At 51.0% G+C, this 19,975-nt stretch overlaps 1 protein-coding gene across 1 annotated transcript in view; it reads right to left on the reverse strand.

Moving 5' to 3' along the window:
* The window catches only part of LOC146775841 (Fc receptor-like protein 3), a 726,410-nt gene that overhangs the window by 511,181 nt on the left and 195,254 nt on the right, over positions 1–19,975 (reverse strand). The gene's annotated exons all lie outside the window — the stretch shown is intronic.

Genomic DNA, 19,975 nt, shown 5'->3' on the forward strand with positions numbered 1-19,975 from the left:
TTATATACATATGTTTATATAATGTTTAGAACTAGAATTTTATGATGGTTTGCCATCCTTTTATGATTTTTAAAGAATTAATAAAAGTATTTTTGACTTGACTTGACTGTTCTGTCTAGGGTCACATTGCCTTTGCACTGTTTGGCTGCACATGTCTGGGCTTGTTGGACTTCTGTGGATGTTGTTTGTGAGCTTTGTATTTGGCTATTGTTTTTGTGTCAGCATTGGTTCAGGCATCTGTGAGTGTGATATTTGTGGATGCACCACAGGGAGTGTGATTGGTTGTCAGTGAACTCACAGGACATCATTTGCACCATTCTGTGCGTTTCTCACAGGTGTTGAGTGTTTCAGGTGTGAGGTGGGTAGAGCAGGGGTATGTGTGAAGGTCCTACTTGTGTTTGACAGTCAGGGAGTGTGACAATGAGCCATGTGTGTTGTGCTGATGACATACACATGTCAAGTAAGTTGACATAGATGTGTGACTGGTCACTGTATGACTTCAGACACTTCCTATCATTCATGTGCCTATGCATGGCTTGCCTTGATGTATCCCTGAGTTGTTGCACAGAGGTCACTTTGGTTTAATTTCACTCATTGTGCCATCCATGTCTGATTTGATGGCCTAAGAGTGGTGTGATATGTTCCTTCTCTTGCATGTGATGTACACATGCTATGTGGCTTGCTCCATGGTTTTCCAGCACTGTCCACTTCTCTTTTGGCTGGCCCATTTATTGTCCTCCATTGCTGCTGACCTATGGTAGGAGTATGTGGCTGGGTGTCAGTGTGGGGTATTTCTGAGTGACTTGACAGGCAGTGTGAACAGTTCAGTGGATGTTCAAATGCCGTGTGAGTCTTCATTTTGTAATCGTACTCAGTTTGCTTCACATGAGTGGAAGGTAGGTGTGAGGTTGAGGGTTATCCAGCCCCTGAGCTTCTGTCCAGGGTGTTCCTCTTCACCTCCACCTTCCCAGTCAATATCCCTTGTCCTTTGATGTGTGAGTTGCGAGGTGTGGCTACACCTGGCAGATTAATTGTGCAGGGGATCACAGAAGAAGCACACATGTGCCCAAATGGGTGTAGGAAGCCTAGTGTGGGAAGGGTGAAGGTGGAGCCCAGTGAATCTGGGCAGACTGCCCATGCCTGGCGCAGGCTCTGCACACTACATTGTACGCAGGTTTTCCCACGTCTTCACCGGTGCAGTGACGTGACCGGGACATTGCAGTGATTTCACGGTTGATGGGTGACCCAGATGCGGAGGGGTGAGTTTCTGACAGGTAGGACATGTGTGGGTACAATGGGGAATATGTACCTGTCCCCACCAGAGTGTCTGATGTGGACAGGAACCGTATGTCAGCACAGGAGTTGTGTCTTGTGGTTGTGTGCAGAGTTGTGTATTTGCGTACCTACGGCGTTGTCCAAGACGGTGCATTATTTGCTGGTAGTGGATGAAGTACAGCAGCGAAAAGGCTGGAAGAGCTGGATCCATAGCGGTCAGGACCGGTGGAGGGGACCGGGAGACTGGTTTCGCTCTCCGCTGTCGTGCTTCCGCCATCTTCGGGTGGATGGATTCTCCGCTGCGGTGTGATGGGCTGTTTGCGGCATCGTGATTTGTACGGTGGAAGGGACGTCATTCCGCACGGTGGTGTCTCTCTATTGGCTTCCTCCACCGCGGTGGCGGTTGCAAATTTCTGGCGGTTTACATCACTCCGCAGCGGATGGAAAATGGGCTATGTTTGCCCATCGTAATATGGCGGACGCGAGGACTGCTGCTGGAGTGCGGAAAAGGACATTTTCCGCCAGCACCCCTGATGTGCCTCCGCCCGCCCTCCTAATGAGCCCCTAAGAGTGGAGCAGTCTGTTTGTCAAACTGGCCCTAAACATAGCAAACAAACCAAAAGTATGTATGGCATGCTCTATTTTAAAGTTAAACTCATCATAAATAACAAAGGGGTACATTACTTAGAAATGATAGCCAAACACATAGTATAAAATTCATTTTAACCTACCAAATTCCTCAAAAAAGTCCAACAAACTGTAAACTAGCATACCAATTTTTTTTTTTAAATAATAAATATAATATTTTATCAGATCAGTCAAACAACTGTTTAAAATAACAATATTAATAAAGGCTCATACATTAAAAATATATATATTTTTTTAAATGTAACTATCACCAATCAAAATAGATAAAATAAATATCAATCCATCACATAAAATAATAACAACACAATTTAAATAATTCCAAATAGCAGTCACATATATATATATATAATATAAACAATATAATATCACATTTCCAACCGAAAAAAATTGAAAAAATTAAAACGTACTGTTCTATAGATCTTTTTCGGACTCCACGAGGGAAAAGATTTGTAATTCACCAAAAATAAGATAAATTCATCCAAAAATCCCACCAATAATGCAAACATAATGATTCCAATGAAAATCCAACAAAAATAATCCAGAGTATCAAGGTACTCTTTAAAAACAATAAACAGTTTAAAATAAACTGCTCCAGGAAACCAGAAAAAAGGAAATCAAAGTTAAAAACTATTGGTTTATCATAAACCAAACTGAATCCAACTCCAATCTACACCATATTGTAGAAGGTGATACACACTAATGGGATAACATTTACTATTCCCACTCCAATCTAAATGTATTCTTGGGAAGGTGTTTGATACTAAAGATGTTACATTTACTATTACCGCTCCAATCTAAACCAATTCAAGGAAGGTGTTGGACATTAAAGGGGAGACATTTACTATTCCCACTAAAATCTAAACCAATTTGAGGAAGGTGTTGGATATTATAGGGGTGACATTTACTATTCCAACTCCAAGCTACACCATATTGGGGAAGGTGTTGGACACTAAAAGGACAACATTTACTATTCCCTCTCTAATTCAGACCACTTTTGGGAAAGTGTTAGATACTAATAATGTCACATTCACTACTCTCACTCCAATCTATACGAATTCAATGAAGGTGCTGGACACTAACGGTGCGACATTTACTATTCCCACTTCAATCGTAACCAATTTGAGGAAGGTGTTGGACACTAAAGGGGTGACATTTACTATTCCCACTACAATCTAACCATATAGGGGAAGGCTCTGGACACCAAAGGGGTAACATTTACTATTTCCACTCCGATCTAAACCACATTGGGGAACAATTTTATCGTCAACACACTTTATTACGATCACACAGATCCTAAATAGTATACAGCGCAGGTAGATATCCTTTAAAGAACATACACCCGTAATGCCATTAGCAATGCAAGTAGCGATACGGTGTGTACATGGGGATGTCCGCGCCTATCCAACGGCCCGACTTTCTTTACGTTGCCAAGGGGGGATCCAGTCTACTGTCGCTGTAGGTGTTTTGAACTCCTTGCCCAAGGAACTACTACTGGGTATCGATAACCCAGACTTCCTTTCCCTTTTTGTGGACTCTATACGGAACCCGGTACCAGCCCCCACCAAAGCCCTACAGAAAGACACCAAGACCTCTGCTGTCTCCAGAGCCCTGGAAGACGGAATAATGTTTTCGCTGGGCCCAAGCGAACGATGCCACCTTATCCCATGCCTGGCAGATAGCCCGTACACCCTCAGCCGCCACCGGTATCTTATACACCACATTCCAAATACCCAATGATCTTCTGTACCGGATTGCAGGACCCAACGAGCCTTCCCAGTTGTTAGTCCCCAGAGAGTTCCAAGAACACGTGTTGTTCTTTGCTCACTCGCATCTCCTAGCAGGTCATTCCGGGGCAGAAAAGGCAACCCAAAATATACTTCGTCACCTTTATTGGCCAGGAATATATGCCCAGACCAAACGATATTGTCTGGCATGCCAGATATGTCAAATGAAAAACCACTACCGGCCACCTACTGTTCTCCTACAAACCATGCCTGTAATGGGAAAACCCTTTGAGAGGGTTGGCATGGACCTAATAGGGCCCCTACCTCGCTCAACCAGAGGTTTTCAGTACACCTTGGTGTTGGTTGATTACTGTACCCGTTTTCTTGAGGCCTTCCCTCTTAGAGCACCCACAACCCAGAACATTGCAGATAAGCTGGTGGAATAATTTTCCCGAGTAGGTTTTCCACGCCAGATATTAACCGATCAAGGCACTCCATTTGTATCAAGGCTTATGGCCCAGGGCTGTCGGTTGTTGGACGTAAAGCACATCAAAACCTCAGTGTACCATCCTCAGACCAATGGCTTGGTAGAACGATATAATGGATCACTAAAGTTGACTCTGAAGAAGATGCTCTCTAGCGAAGGGAGGTATTGGGATCGTCTCTTACCCCTGGCCCTCTTTGTCATAAGAGGACAAGTCCAGAGTAGCCTGGGATGTTCATCCTTTGAACTCCTTTACGGCCAACAACCACGGACTTTGTTAGATATGACAAAAGAAGCCTGGGCGAAAGAGGAGACCACTTCCTAAGAACTCCTAGAATACTCACAGCATCTGAAGTCCCGGATAGGAAAGCTCCGTGACCTAGCCCACATAAACCTGGAAAAATCCCAGGTTCAAAAGAAATATTTTTATGACAAGGGGAAGAAATGGCGGCGACTGCAGATAGGAGATTGAGCCCTCGTTCTCTTGCCGTCCTCCTTGTCTAAAGTAAAGAGTGAATGGAAAGGACCCTTTAAAGTGGTAGGTACCATTGGAGAAACCACCTACCGTCTCCAGTTGGGACCCCGCCAAATCCACACCTACCACATTAATCTTCTAAAGAAATGGCTAGGCCCTCTTCCTCAGAACATTAAGCTGACTCACTCGGGACAAACAGATCTATGCACCCTGGAGGACTTGGTTGTCAATGACGCCCTCTCCAGTACAAAACAAAGCAAACTGTTGACCCTCCTTCTCCCCTTTAAGACCCTGTTCTCAGACGAGCGAGGTAAAACCACATTAGTCGAACACCACATAGACACCACACCTGGTGAAGTGGTTAAGCTGAAACCGTACAGGATCCCCGCTGCTCGCCGCACAGCTGTCTCAGAGGAGATATCCAAAATGCTACGCATGGGTGTCATCAGACCATCACTAAGCGAGTGGACCTCCCCCATCGTCTTGGTGCCTAAACCCGACGGATCAATCCATTTCTGCATTGACTTCCGTAGGGTTAATGTCATATCCAAGCTGGACGCTTATCCGTTGCCACGGGTAGACGAACTGATCGAGAAACTGGGAAACGCCCAATTAATTTCTACCCTGGATCTCACAAAAGGATGCTGGCAGATTCCCCTAAAAAGCGGTGACCAAACAAAAAACGCTTTTCGACCCCAGAAGGCCTCTTCGAGTTCACCGTCCTGCCTTTTGGTTTGCATGGTGCCCCTGCGACCTTTCAGAGATTGATGAACAGGATCCTGCGGTCACATCAGACATTTTCCTCAGCTTATTTGGACAACATAGTGATCTTCAGCCCTACTTGGGAGAAACATCTGGAGCACTGTCGTCTGATACTGCAGGTGCTGCAAGCCGCAGGCCTCCACATCAATGCGAAGAAATCTCGTATGGGGTTTCACCGGGTGAAGTATCTAGGATACCTTCTCGGGAATGGTTGTATCGAACCACAAGAAGAGAAGATCAAGGCGATAACAAAAGCCCCTATTCACGCCACAAAAAAAGACATCCACGCGTTCTTGGAACTCCTGGGATACTACAGGCGCTTCATTCCTAGATATTCGGCAATCACAATCCCCCTGACGGTCCTGTTGAAGGGAACCCACAAAAACGCAAAAGTGCATTTCACAGTTGAGGGACTTAACGCCATAGCGGAGTTAAAACAGGCTATTACCATTGGGCCTGTGTTGATGTCCCCAGATTTTGGCCTTCCTGTTGTTCGCCAGAACGACGCCTCCGATGTGGGGATCGAGGTGGTACTCTCACAGGTCACAAGGGAGGTGTTGGAAAAACCTATTCTTTTCATCAGCCGAAAACTCTTCCCACAGGAAAATAACTATCCCGTCATCGAGAAAGAATGTCTGGCCGTGAAATGGGCAATTGAGAAGCTATGTGTCTATTTGGAAGGCACCCATTTCACATTATATACAGACCATGCACCATTGGTTTGGATGTGTCGAAACAAAGGTAACAATCCCCGAGTGATGCAGTGGTTCCTCTCCCTTCAGCCTTTTTCCTTCACTATGCAACATTGGAAGGGATCGGCTAACTTTAATGCTGACTTTTTCTCCAGGGTTCCTTGTGTCCCCGAACGGGACAAATCTGGGGGAGGGGTATGTCAGGGACCGGGCTCTTCTGACAACATGTTGCCCATTCAACACCTATCCCCTGTGAACTCCCCTTTGATTTCCCCACAGCCCCATGTGTCAGACATAAGTGAACACGAGTGGCCTCAGACCCCAAGCTACTGGCCCTTTAACTGCGAAGCAGATACAAGACCTGGCTCCGCCCCTGGGGCGGTATCCCCACTGACAACGACGGAGTTTAAAGATCCGACAGCCAATGAGATGGCTGTCTTTGACCAGCGGGAAGCTGACGAGGAGCCTGCAAGCGGAGCCAAGGTAAACGGAGTTGCGGAGTGAGGTCCTGGAGTACCGGTATGCCGATGGGAGGACCCCAGACAAGCAGCCAGGAGGCCAGCTTCACTCAGCACCCTGCCATGTTCCTCTGCAACAGGTGCGTGCGTGATTCCTGGGGTCTGGAAAGAAGGAGGATTCTCTGTATCCGGGAGGTGGCAGTGGGGGAGGTATGGGATAGAAGTCTTCCCTGCCTTTGTCTGGTGTTGGTGCCCCTCTCCCTGCCTTGCGCATCCTGGGAGTTAAAACCGGTGATCCCACACACCCATCCCTAAAACGGGTCTAAGAGCCTGAAACTGAAGGCCGTTTTTTTTTCTCTTTTCTTTTTAATTTCATTTCTCCGATCCCGTTCGGAGCTGTGCAAGGAAGTGACGACGACGGCCAGCGGAGGCCATCCCTTCCTGCCGAACTAGACGAGGACTAACCGGGGTTAACCCAAATTGTGAGCCTTATTCCCCAATAAAAACACTTGACGCATAACTATTGTCTCCCGTGGCCTCCTTATCCCGCGCCAAGTATGTACAGGTAGCAAAGAGTAGAAAATATTTACAAAATGGTTAGGAATACCTCACCAATTGAATTTTCATTATCCTTGCCAACTCAAGCTTGGGAAGCCCGTCAAAAGCCCAGGAAGGAGTTTCAATCAGGACTCAAGTTCCGTCACCCCCACAGCAATATGTCTATTCTGTGGTGAACTTCCACCTGGCCCCCAAAGGATCCCAGCTTTAGTACTATTACTCAACGTGAGGTGAAGCTTCTAGAAAACCTTGCCCCCTTGGAAAAAACTGAGCTGGCTGTACCAGTCTGCCTCACGGCCAAGACGGAGGCTGGCCAAGCTCCCATATTTTGACGTCGAGGCAGAGTTGCACTGTAGGACCAGGGGTCACCAGGCCCTATGGGGGTAGCGTGGCGCGAGCAGGTAGGCATCAAAAGGCTTACGTGTAAAGTGACCATACAGCACACACATCTACTGAGACAGGAAACGCACGCAATAATTGACACCACACAGTAGGTTGAATAAAACCAATCAGTTTTATCTAAATCAACATTATGATCAAAAGCATTTCATTAGGAATAGATTGGCAGTTCATTAAAACATCAAAACCTGGCCTTGAATCAAAGCGCGACACCTGGTGATCCTGGGGAGCGTCAAACACAGCGTTTACGCAAAGCGCTGCACATAGCAATTTATTTGCGCTTCAAAACATGGCATTTAAGCATAGCGCTACACATAGCAAATCAATAGCGCTCCAAAACATGGCATTTAAGCATAGCGCTACACATGGGGACGCTAGGTGGCGCGCTAGCGAATGGACGCCTTCTTGTAAGGCTCCCGCTGTCCGGCGCCGTTACTCCGGTCATTTATCCTGTTAGCGGGCACACCTGGGTGCCGTCGGTGCCCTCAAGGGTCCAGGAAGCTGCCGAGAGTGTGCGGACGGGAGCGGAAGCTCCAAGCGGCTGGGACATCGCAGCGCGAGACATTGAAAGTTGCGGCGGCTGTGACGCCGGAAACTGCTGGGCGCAGACCTCGGATCAGGCTGCCAGGCGAGGCCGCGGCTGGCAACGAGGCAGAAGGCCGCGAACGGCGGAGACGAATCGGCAGGGCCCCCGACCCCGTGGAGACCCGGAGGGCTTGCTGGAGCACACCGGACGTCCAGGGAGCCTGGTGAGAGCGAACAGAGGTGACTCCCCCCCCCCCCTGTCCCCCGAAGATAGAGTGCCCGCATCTGGCCTCGGGCTGTTGGTGTTGGGGGAAGGCCCTCTGAGGCCGGAATATTTTCGGAAGCGGGGACAGCGGGGGCATCGATCCCCTCCCCCCCCTGGTCGCCGGGAGGGCATTGCAACGCAGCGTATTGGACGCAGCAGAGACACTCTTGAATGGACACTGGGCCTGGCGGAGGGAAGGCAGCGTGGTGATAGGTATCACTGCTGTGGGCAGGCTGCCCCCCCGGATCTGAGGAATACGGCTGGCTCCCCCTGATCGTGTGGTTGTGAAGCTGGTACACACGTGGTCTGCAACGCGCAAGGGACACTGGTGCAGCGGCGGGGGCGACTCGCTCGAGGCCGGATCGCGGGGCAGCGGGGCCTGAGCTGGTGGTGTGGAAAACCTCTACCTCCGTGCCAACGATGGGCAAAACGGATGCCAGACAGCCCAAACTCACGTTTGCGGCGGGCAAAAAAGTGATAGCGCCTGAAGAGAAGTCGCATCCCCCGGACGAGACGGCGGAAACATCGGGAAGTGCGGCGGATGCGGCGCTGAATTTGCAAGCAGTACTTTCCGAGGTGCGCCAAGGTTTCGCGACCATCGCGGATAAGGTAGACCGACTCTCGTCGCGCATGGATGCGGTAGTGCATAAGGTGGATGCGCACGAGGGTCGCTTGAAGGAGGCGGAACAACGCATATCGGACTCGGAGGATGTGGTCACCCAACACACGACGCAGCTCTCCAGAATGGATAACCTCCTACGTGTCATCGCGGCTAAAAATGAGGATTTGGAAGCGAGGAGTAGACGAAACAACGTACGCATAGTAGGTATCCCGGAAACGACCAACGTGGGTAAAATGGAGGAGTACGTTGAGAAGATGTTGGTGGCGGCGATGGGATCAGAGATATTCTCTACACACTTCATAGTGGAGCGGGCGCATCGGGCCCTGGGACCCAGACCGAAGCCGGGGGCGACGCCTCGGCCAATTATAGCCCGGATGCTGAATTATCGGGACCGGGACGCGGCCTTAAGGGCGGCGCGAAGTGTGAAGTCATTGTCATATGAGGGCAACTCCTTCACGCTGTACCCGGACTTCACCCCACTGGTCCAAGAGGAACGGAGGAAATTCCTTGCAGTCAAGAATAAACTGCGCAACCAGCAAATAGACTATGCTTTGCTCTACCCCGCACGGCTGCGGGTCACGCACCAAGGGAGACAGAAATTCTTTACCAACCCGCAGCAGGTGGAGGATTTTCTCAAGCAGATCAAACGGACTCGGAGGCTGGACGCAGGGGCGGATGAGGACCTGGCCCCTGGTCAGGAGCGGCTGGCCGAGGGGGAACTGTGAGTGGCCTGTACTGTGTATACATATTGACTCATCGGTAGGCGTGGGGCGCTGCTCCAGAGCTGTCATACGAACTTAATGTTGATGGACTTTGAAAGGATCTCCGGGTGGGCATAGTAGAGGGGGAGGACAGGGGGATAGGGTACTAAACGCTGTTTCCGGGGTCCCTAGGATGGGGGGTCCCTCGTAGTATGCGATGCAGGACTGTATTTCTGTGACAGGTAACGGGACATTATTGGGGGTCGACGGTATTCCACTGGTTGTCTCCGATTATAGCGCCGGACACCCCCTCCTGGCTGCCGGGCTGGGCTACATGTGCTGTGGCTCGGGCGGGCTGTCATGCGAGGGGTCATAGTGGTGCTGCCTAGATACGTTACCCGATGGGAAGTACCCTAGCACATGGTTTTGAAGTTGAGGGGTGTGTTAGCCCTAGTTATTGGGGGAAGTACGGGAGGGATGGGGAGGGAACGCTGCTGGCAGGTTGGGGGTTGCTACAGTGGGAGGGGGGGGGTACCAGGGTAGGAATGTATGTTTGTATGATTGGGAATGGCGAACTAAGAGCAATGCAACTAAATGGTATGGTGTCGTCGGTTATGGAAGGCGAAAAAGGTGGGAATGTACAGTGCGGACGCTGCGGGGGTCCCTGTGGCCTCATTGGCGGGATGTAGCTGGGGTACTGAGTGGTATGGCGGGTTCCCCTGGGCGGGCGATGAGGATGGGATGGGGTGGCGGGCTGGATCATGCATGGCTGAACGGAGATGACAGAACAAAGTCATAGCTCTAGACTAACGGTTATGTCCTGGAATGTCCGTGGGCTGAATGATGCGAGAAAATGTCGTAAGGTGGTGGCCTATTTGGACCAGCATCAAGTGCAGGTCGCCCTGTTGCAGGAAACGCATCTTGGCCCCAGGTCTACTTACACCTTTGCGAATAGGTGGGCGGCAGTGCGATGTTTCTCCTCATATTCTGCATATGCCAGGGGTACGGTGATTCTGATTAAAAAAACGGTGCCGTTTGTACGCCTGGGTGAACGAGTGGATGAGGAGGGGAGATTTGTATTGTTATGGGGCAGACTGGGAACTGATACGATTACAATTGTCAATTGTTATGGGCCTAATGTGGACTCGCCTGCGTTTTACACCAAATTGTGGGGCGAGATACTGAATATTGGATCCATGCATGTCATTTGGGGTGGGGATTTTAACATCACATTGTCGCCTGGGCTGGATAGATCGGATGGTAGTCCCCAATATAACAGACACGCGAGAGATGCGGTGGTGGGTATAATGGTGGAAGGTGACCTAATAGATAGTTGGAGGTTTGCGCATGCTGGAGTCCGTGAGGGAACGCACTTCACGGTGTACGCTAACACTTGGGCTAGACTCGACTACTGCTTGTTGTCCCGTGGACTGGCGGTTGATTTGGGCAGGGTGGTGCATTTGCCGCGGTCCTACTCGGACCATTGTCCGGTGCTGGTGCAGGTGGCTGTCCCGGGATACGGTAGAGCGCCGCCGCGGTGGCGTATGCAACCCACGGCATTATTGGATCCACTGTTTCAGACGGAATTGGGGGAGGAGATAGCGGAATTTTTTCCACGAAATAAGGGGTCGGTGGCCAGTGTTGAGACTATCTGGGAAGCGTTTAAGGTCACGATTCGTGGGTTTTACATCTCCAAGAGCTTTGGAGTTTTGAAGTCGATACGTAGCACTCTTGCCAAGCTGGAGGCCGAACTTAAGGAATTGGAATCTGCCATGGCCCGAGGGCCGATGGGCCCACCCCACAAGGAGTTTAGGGACAAGCTGTCGCAATATGAGAAAGAGGCGGAAAGAGAAGCCAATTTCAGAGGGAAGCACTGGCGGGCCCGCCGATATTGTGAGGGGGAGAGACCGGGGCGAGCGCTGGCGGGCATTACTAGGCCTACGAGGGGCGTCTCACACATATTAGAGATACGCGCACAGGACGGAGCTCTCTACCAAGACACAAGGGGAATATCGCGGCAATTCACTGAGCATTACCAGAGGTTATACACAGCATGTGATGCTGGGGAGGTTCACTTAGACGATATAGCTTTATGCTGGTTGAGTGATGAACACAGGGAGTTTCTGGGGGCTCCGTTTGAGCTTGACGAGATACGGGAAGCGATCATGTCGTTGAGTAATGGCAAGGCGCCCGGGTTGGATGGCTTGCCGGCGGAATTTTATAAATGCTATATTGACATAATGGCTCCGGTGCTTCGAGAGGTCTATGAAGACTCTCTGGAGGCGGGTGTGCTGCCGGGCTCGATGAGAGAGGTGGTGATCACCTCCCTGCTGAAACCTGATAAGGCGGCGGAGGATTGTGATTCCTATAGACCACTGTCCCTCATAAACTGTGATGCCAAGATCCTTGCGAAGGTGCTGGCCACGCGACTCTCATTGTTAATGACTAAAATTGCCCTCCCTGATCAGGCGGGGTTTGTCCCGGGTAGGTCCACCGCTAGTAACCTGCGGACGCTCTTCTCCCTGATCCAAACGATTGCGCCGGAACTGCCTGTCGCGGCAATATTCCTGGACGCAACTAAGGCGTTCGACTCCGTGGAGTGGAATTATCTATTCGCTATTCTGTACCGGATGGGTTTTCCCAAAATCTTTGTAGCTTGGATAAAACTGCTTTATACTGACCCCACGGCAAGAGTGTTGATCAATGGGGAACTATCGACCCCAATTCCATTAACTAGGGGGACCAGACAAGGGTGCCCGCTGTCCCCACTACTGTTTGCTATAGCAATTGAACCACTGGCGTGTCGTATCCGACAACTCCACAAGCACAGTGCCTTCAAATGCTGTCAACGGCAGATTGATGTGTCCTTGTATGCGGATGACATAACGCTGTATGTGGTGGATCCGCAGAATAACCTGAACTCGCTGCTCCGCGAATTTGTAGTATTTGGGAGATTATCTGGGATCCACATTAACTGGAGGAAGTCGCAATTTTTCCCCCTGACGGCGGCGGTCGACCGATATGCCTTGGATTACCCGTTGGAGTGGTGTGACTCGGATCTCCGATATTTGGGGGTTCGAGTCTCGACGAATCGAGAGGAGACCCTGCGCCTGAATTATGGCACAGCCGTAAGCAAACTTGCGGAGGATGTGTCGCGGTGGCTCTCGTTGCCATTGACCATGGCGGGTAGGGCTTCATTGATTAAAATGGTGGTGCTGCCTCGCTTTCTGTACCTCTTCCAGAACATTCCGTATTACCCAGGTGCGTTCTTTTTCCGGACGCTGCGCTCTGAGTTGCTGCGATTGTTCTGGGCTGGTAAACAGCCCCGTCTGGCCTGGTCGACTATCATCCTCCCATACAGTAAAGGGGGATTTGACGTTCCTGATTTTCAGGTATATTATCTGAGCGCGCAAGCCCACTTTGCATATCATTGGATTACCCCTACGCCCTATATGCCGCAGCTGGCGGTTGAGGACTGGGTGGCTCGTCCTCTGCCGTTATGGGGCCTCATTCATGGTCCCGTGACTGCGATTGAGACACCGCTCACCTCCGTGACGTGCACGATTGATGCTTGGCAGCGCATATTGCGCAGACTGAAATCCGGCCTACTGTATGCCCCGCGGTTGCCATTGGTGTATCACCCGGGCCTCTCTCTGCTGCAAGAAGTGGGGTTCCGCGTGTTGTGTGCTAAGATAAAGATCCGATATTGGGGAGACCTCTTCGAGAGTGGGCAGTTTAAGACGAGGGAACAATTCTTCGCGGGACACCAGCCTAATCCACTGGAGGTCTTTTATTATCTCCGGTTGCGGCAGGGGATGGGACTGGTGCTACCGCATTATCCGCAGGAGCCCGATTTGGTGAAGCCGTTGCAGGTTCTGCTCGCTACCATGGATGGTCGGCATTTAGTCTCTCAGCTATATGGCAGTATTCGAGAGGGCACCGGGACTGCAGGTTGTAAGGCACTTCGCGGTTGGACAGTTGAGTTGGGTAGGGAAATTACTGAGGCGCAATGGGCATATTGCTGTGAGCTCACCTCCCGGATTTCCTCAAGCTGCAGATTGCGCATTATCCATTATAAGTTCCTGCAGCGCTGGTATTACACTCCTGTTAGGAAATATCGATTTCGTCTGTCAGATTCTGATCAATGTGAAAGGTGCCGTTCGGAGGGGGCTGATTTTCAGCATCTGGCGTGGTCGTGTGTGGGGGTGGCTGACTACTGGCTGCAGGTCCACACGGCGCTTACGGCCATGGTGGGGGCTGTGGTGGAGCTTGACCCGTTAGTGATGCTGCAGGGCTATACGATGTCGGTGCTGCCTAAGCAGCACCGTAAATTTGTCACAATTGTATTGCTGCTGGCGAAACGACGTGTTGCATGTAGGTGGGGTAGGGGTCGCGCACCAAAGTTTAAGGACTGGTTGACAGATGTTTTGTACTGTCAGGACCAGAACGTGATATATGCCGAAACGCAGCCATTGAAGAGCAGGGCAAAAGACATATGGGATCCGTTTCGAGCGTATCTAGCGGCGCTGACAAGCTCCACTGACGGGGACAATTGAGGCTGGAATGGACGTGGTGGTGAAGAGATGAGGGTTGCTGTGGGTGACGAGATGCTCTGCTTGATGGCCCAGAGTGACTGATACTGAGGTGATCCGGGGTGGATTGTGTGGACGTGATGCGCCCCAAGATGGGGATATATTGGCAGTGCAGGCTCCCAGGGGGCCTGGGGAGACATTCCATTGCTCTGTGACCTGCGGCTGCCCGGAATTACATAACACTGACGTACAGAGGGTTATCTGCAAACACGCCGCCGGGCCCCCGGGTTGACGGCAGATTGGCTGTGTAACTGATTGTTGAATTCTCCATGCACTGTCTATTATAGCCGGCCGATGCGGTTGTAGGCGCATATCTGTAAGGTTGCTGAAAGTTGAAATAAAGGTTTTTGAAATTAAAAAAAAAAAAAAAAAAAGAAAAAAAAAAAAAAAAAAGCATAGCGCTACACATAGCAAATCAATAGCGCTCCAAAACATAGCATGTAGGCATAGCGCTGCACATAGCCAATCAATAGCGCTCCAAAACATAGCATGTAGGCATAGCGCTGCACATAGCCAATCAATAGCGCTTCAAAACATAGCATGTAGGCATAGCGCTGCACATAGCCAATGAATAGCGCTTCAAAACATGGCACTTAAGCCTAGCGCTGCACATGGCATTCGATCAGGGCGTTCCAGGAGGGCCTTGACGGGTCCCCTCCTTAAGGGATCTATCTGGGCCGTGGAGACCGTTACTCGAGGCTCTCCTTATGTCTCGAGTCACCCTCTCCTTTTGGGCGATGGGGGCCCACCGGGCTAAATTAGTACCGTCCCCGGGGGAGGGGCGGGTCTCAGGCTTCTTCCCGGCCTTCCGCCCTCCTCCCCAGGGGTTACCTCAATCTTCAGCCTCACCGGGCCCTTGTGCAGCTCCGCGGCCGGGCTGGGGCTCACTCTTCCCGAAGCCCCTCCCGCCAGCCGCGTAGGACTCCCGGTGATGTCCGGGTCGAGGGGGATGGCGCGGGGTTCCCGGCCGGTCCAGACGTGGCCTGGGAGCTCCGCAGGGATTGGGCAATGGTCCCGGGTCCTCCTCTGGTGCTGGGGGACTCGGGGATTCCCTCGCAGATTTCTGAGGCTCGCGCCCGCAGCCGCCAAGGGCAGTGCGGCCTGCGGCGGCGCGGCCCAGTTAACGAATAGCACAGCGGCGGGGGTGGCGCTTGGCAGTCCGCACCCGTCAGGTGACTCAGGCGTCGGCTTCAGGCCTACGCGGCCTCGGCAAGACGTCTCGGCCTAACGAGGCCTTCCCTGCTTTCCGGCGGCCTTCTCCGCCTTGGGGGGCCGCGTTACTTCGGCTGCGACGGCAGCGACGGGGCCCCGGGCTTCTCCGCGGGCCCTGGTGATGACAGGGACAATCTTTCCGGTCCTGGGCCGCAGCGGTGAGCGATTCCTTATCAGGATCTCCGACGGGGGTGGCAGAAATGAAGGGCTGGCCCACAGCTCGGGGGGTGGCGATGTGTTCGGCGCCTAGCGCCCCCTTGCTCCCACGATGACGCCCTAGCTCGGGGCAGGTAGGCTGGAAGGTGGCAGGCCACACGCCCGTGGCAGAACAAGCTAGGAAGGGGGGCCCAGGTTAAGTCAGGGAGCGCAGGAGTGGCACAGCGCGGATACCTGGTCGATCCCCCAGCAGTTCTGGGGTAAGTTTCTGAGGTAAGCTTCTGTAGTAAGTTTATGTGGTAAGTTTCTGTAGTCAGTTTCTGTAGTAAGTTTCTGTAGTCCTTTTGGCGCTTGTTGGTTCTGGCGCCCTTAGTAGTTTTGTTCCTTGGGGGGGGGGGGGGGGGTAGGTTGAGTTGGTGACTGGAGGGAGGTCTCAGTCAGGCTTGGTAGGTTGTCCCTGGGTTCCCCTCCCGCTGGGCCAGATCAGTGGGCTAGTTCAGGATCCCTCACTCAACTTAAAAGGCAGCACCTAAGCCCTGTCACTTTCAGTGGCATAGGTCCCTGACTAGGCCCTACCGCCTAAAACTCCCTGCGTAGGTTACCCCAGGTCTGCGTCACCCCAACTGACTAAAAAATGTTCCCTCCTTTCCTTAAGTAGCCCTAGGTCATGTGACCACCCTCTAAGGCGGCAAAAGTAAACCCCACCCTTCTTCTAGAAGGTTCCAGCAAGTTCCAGGAGCTTCCCCACTCTAGCTATAGGACAAAAAGGCGGGCTGGTGTCGCAACAATGTTGTAGGGTCCCAGCCAGCTCCTGGCAACTAGGGTGCTACTAAAAAGGCCACTCCGCAGTAGCAGGGGCCTGTGGCAGCCATATTGGGGGAAGAGAGCACCTGCACCTTAACACTGATTAGCAGTGGAAAGGCGCTCGGAGACCTAAGGCCAACGAAAAAGAGGGTGGAAAAAATGAGGCAAGGGCAAAAATACAGGGAAAGACCACCCTAGGGCTGACAGGTCTAACATGCACATTCTACAGATAATATCCAGTTCACTCTGGTCAGTGAAGAACAAATAACAAGTGAGGAGCAGAAAGACCTCGAGTATGAATCACAAGCACGGCTGTGCACGCAGAAGTAAGGCAAAGTCAGAAAGCAAGATGACATGAGACCATGTCAAAGCCAATAGTAAGAACTCATAATTCTCATAACCCAAACAACTCGCAAGCACTGCTGTGCACGCACAAGCAAGGCAAAGTCAGAAAACAAGATGACATGAGGCCATGTCAAAGCCAATAGCCAAAGTCAGAAAACAAGATGACATGAAGCTATGTCAAAGCCAATAGTAAGCACTTATAATATAAATGTACTGTTCTACCCCGTGACAGCTCCCACTAAAAGACAGCAAGATTACAAGACAGAAGAGAAGCAGGCATATGCAGGTCTGTCTCATATATCCAGGCTAGGGTATAATAACACACTAAAGTCAGTTAAAATGGTGGTAGTTGAAGGTCATCATAGGGTTCCAAACCACATGAGTGGCTCTTTCACTACACCTTCAGAGATGGAAGCCCCTTCATATTTAATGGCTGGGGCGCATCAACATCATTAAGATGAATGCTCTACCGCATGTTCTCTACCTGTTTCAGACGCTGCCGACCCGATCACGCAGGCAGATATTCAACATCTCCAGGGCAAACTACGTGCCTTTGTGTAGAACGGGAGGCGACCGCAGGTAGCGCATTTACTTCTGCTGCGCCTGCGGGATAGGGGAGGTCTGGCATACCCGAACCTACAGGAATACTATTGGGTAGCGCATCTGCGGTACATCTCTGAGTGGGTTGCGCAGGAGAGTGAGAAGCATTGGTTCCACATAGACCGCGCAGTGGCATGACGGCCACTGTGGGACCTTGCTTGGTTGCCTAAACATGCCTGGGCCCGGAGTGCATATTTTACGGTACCAACCAAAACAGTCCTTAATATAGGGGACAAAATAGCAGTCAAAAAGGGACTGACCTCGTTTCCGTCCCCACATACTCCTATCGCGCGCAGCCCGGAATTCCGCCCAGGCTTGCCAAAGCAGGGGTTTAGTAGATAGAACGATGGAGAGTGTTATACGATTAGCACCTTATTCATGGGGGGAGTCCTTAAGTTCTTTGACAAATGCAGATCTGACTTTGCGCTACCGCACACAGTGCACTATCAATACATGCAACTGCGCCACTGGCTCTCCTTTCCCGTGGTTCATGCTGCGGTGACACGCCCCTTCACCCCGTTTGAAAAACTGGTACAGGTCTTTGAGGGCTCAAAAGGACTTATATCCAAGACCTATCGGGTGCTACAACACTCGACTCTGCTGCACCCATATTGATATCAGACCGCGACCCTGGGAGGACTCTCTCCCAAGCAGTGGGAAAAATTATTGCAAGGTATCTCTAAAATGTTCCGCAGCCTTGCTTAACGTGAAACTGCATACAAATTGATGCTACAATGGTACTATACACCCTCCCGGCGGGCCACCATGCACCGCACAGTATCCAACCTCTGTTGGAGATGTGGGTCGGCGGAAGGCACCCTTTACCATACATGGTGGTCCTGTCACGTGATAGCTACTTTTTGGAAGGAGGTCCTTGGCCACATTAAGGGCGTGGTGGGATACCCGATCCCGTTGCTGCAACATGTGGTGGTACTGGGTATACGCCCCTCTACTCTAGCGGCAATGACTGGGGTGGAGTGGGCCCTCATAAGCAATTTACTTCTAGCAGCGCGACAATTCATAGCGTGCACATGGCAACAGACCACGGCCCCATCTATAGTTCAGTGGTGTGTCTGAGTGTGGCATACACTGGCTATGGAGAGGCTCTCTCATAACATAGCGAACACTGAAAAGAAATTCCAGCGCGTTTGGCAGCCATTGATAGCCTATCTAATGCACATTGAATTCACTTGCTTTAGCCCCCCGAAGCTGAGGGCCCTGCAACTCTTCCAAAGTGATTGAAAGATGTCTGAGCCCTAGCCTGATGGGTGATCTTGCATGCCATGACTGATGGCCGATCCTCCCTCCTCGGCCCCCCTCCCCCCCATTTGAAACGCACGAGACTCCTAAATGTCGCATGACATGTCACGACCTGTACAGTTACTGTTACTTTATTATTATTGTCTTCCTTTTACTAAAGCCGCCCTGGCCGCGTTCTTCCCTGCGAGCACATACACATAGATCATTGGCCGCAGCGGGGACTGAATAATCACACACCCTGATCCCATACACTAGCTGCTCCTTTGGGGCCTTGGGATAATAAATTAGTAAGCACCTGGTTACCCTAGGCTATCCTGTACCTCACACGGTCAGCAGGCCTCTTCACAATTCGATCAGTCTCTGGTGCAATGTTTAGCTTGACGCGGCCGGCCCGAAGTGGTTGTAGGCGGTTTGCTGTGTACTTATACATTGGTAATACTGCTGTGGCTGTTGTTTTCCACGCTGCCTGTCTGACCAGGGTTGTAGGCACCATGCCGTGTTCAACTCTGCTTGCTTACAATAAAGGTTTTTGAAACTTAAAAAAAAAGAAAAGAAAAAAAAAAAGATGGGTCAGTGAAAGGAGTTGTCTTTTCCGACACCTCTCTGCCCAACAGTAGTCTGACTGCATGCAAGTCCTGCCAACAGTATGCTGAGCTCTTCTCTTTAACCCCTGGTCAGATCAACTGGTGTACACATGATGTGGACACTGGGATCAACCTTCCTGTTAGAAATAAAATCTACAGGTAGTATGATTATGTCAAAGAGTGCATCAAAGCTGAAGTAAGGAAGATGCTGGAATTGGGAGTCATTTAACCCTCTGAGAGCCCTTGGGCCAGCGCAGTTGTCTTCAACCCCAAAACCCATCCCAAGGACAGTAAAACAGAGCTGAGGTTGTGTGTGGATTAAAGGGCCTCAATGCAGTAACCAAGACAGATACACATCCAATTCCTATGGCTGACAAATCGATTGACAGGTTGGGGCAGCCAAGTTTCTCAGTACCTTTGATTCAACATCAGGGTACAGGCAGATTGGTCTGAACCTAGGAGAAAAAGAGAAATGTGCATTCTCAACCCCAGATGGACGTTATCAGTTCACTGTTACACCCTTTGGATGAAAGAATACCCCTGCCACCTTCCAAAGTTTGGTGAACAAAGTCCTTGATGGGTTGGAATCTTTTGGTGGAGCCTATCTCAATGAAATTGCTGTCTATAGTTCCACTTGGCAGGATCACCTGGTCAACATTGGAAAGGTCCTTGAGGCTCTGCAGATTGCATGCCTCACTATCAAGGCAAGCAAGTGTCAGACAGGGCAGGGTTTTGTTGTATACTTAGGCCACCTGGAGGCCAAGTTCAACCCTTACAACCCAAGATCCATACAATTGCGGACTGGGTAGCTCCACCCACCCAGATTCAAGTCAG

This window comes from Triturus cristatus, chromosome 12, assembly GCF_964204655.1.
Source record: "Triturus cristatus chromosome 12, aTriCri1.1, whole genome shotgun sequence".
NCBI classification, from domain to species: Eukaryota; Metazoa; Chordata; class Amphibia; order Caudata; family Salamandridae; genus Triturus; species Triturus cristatus.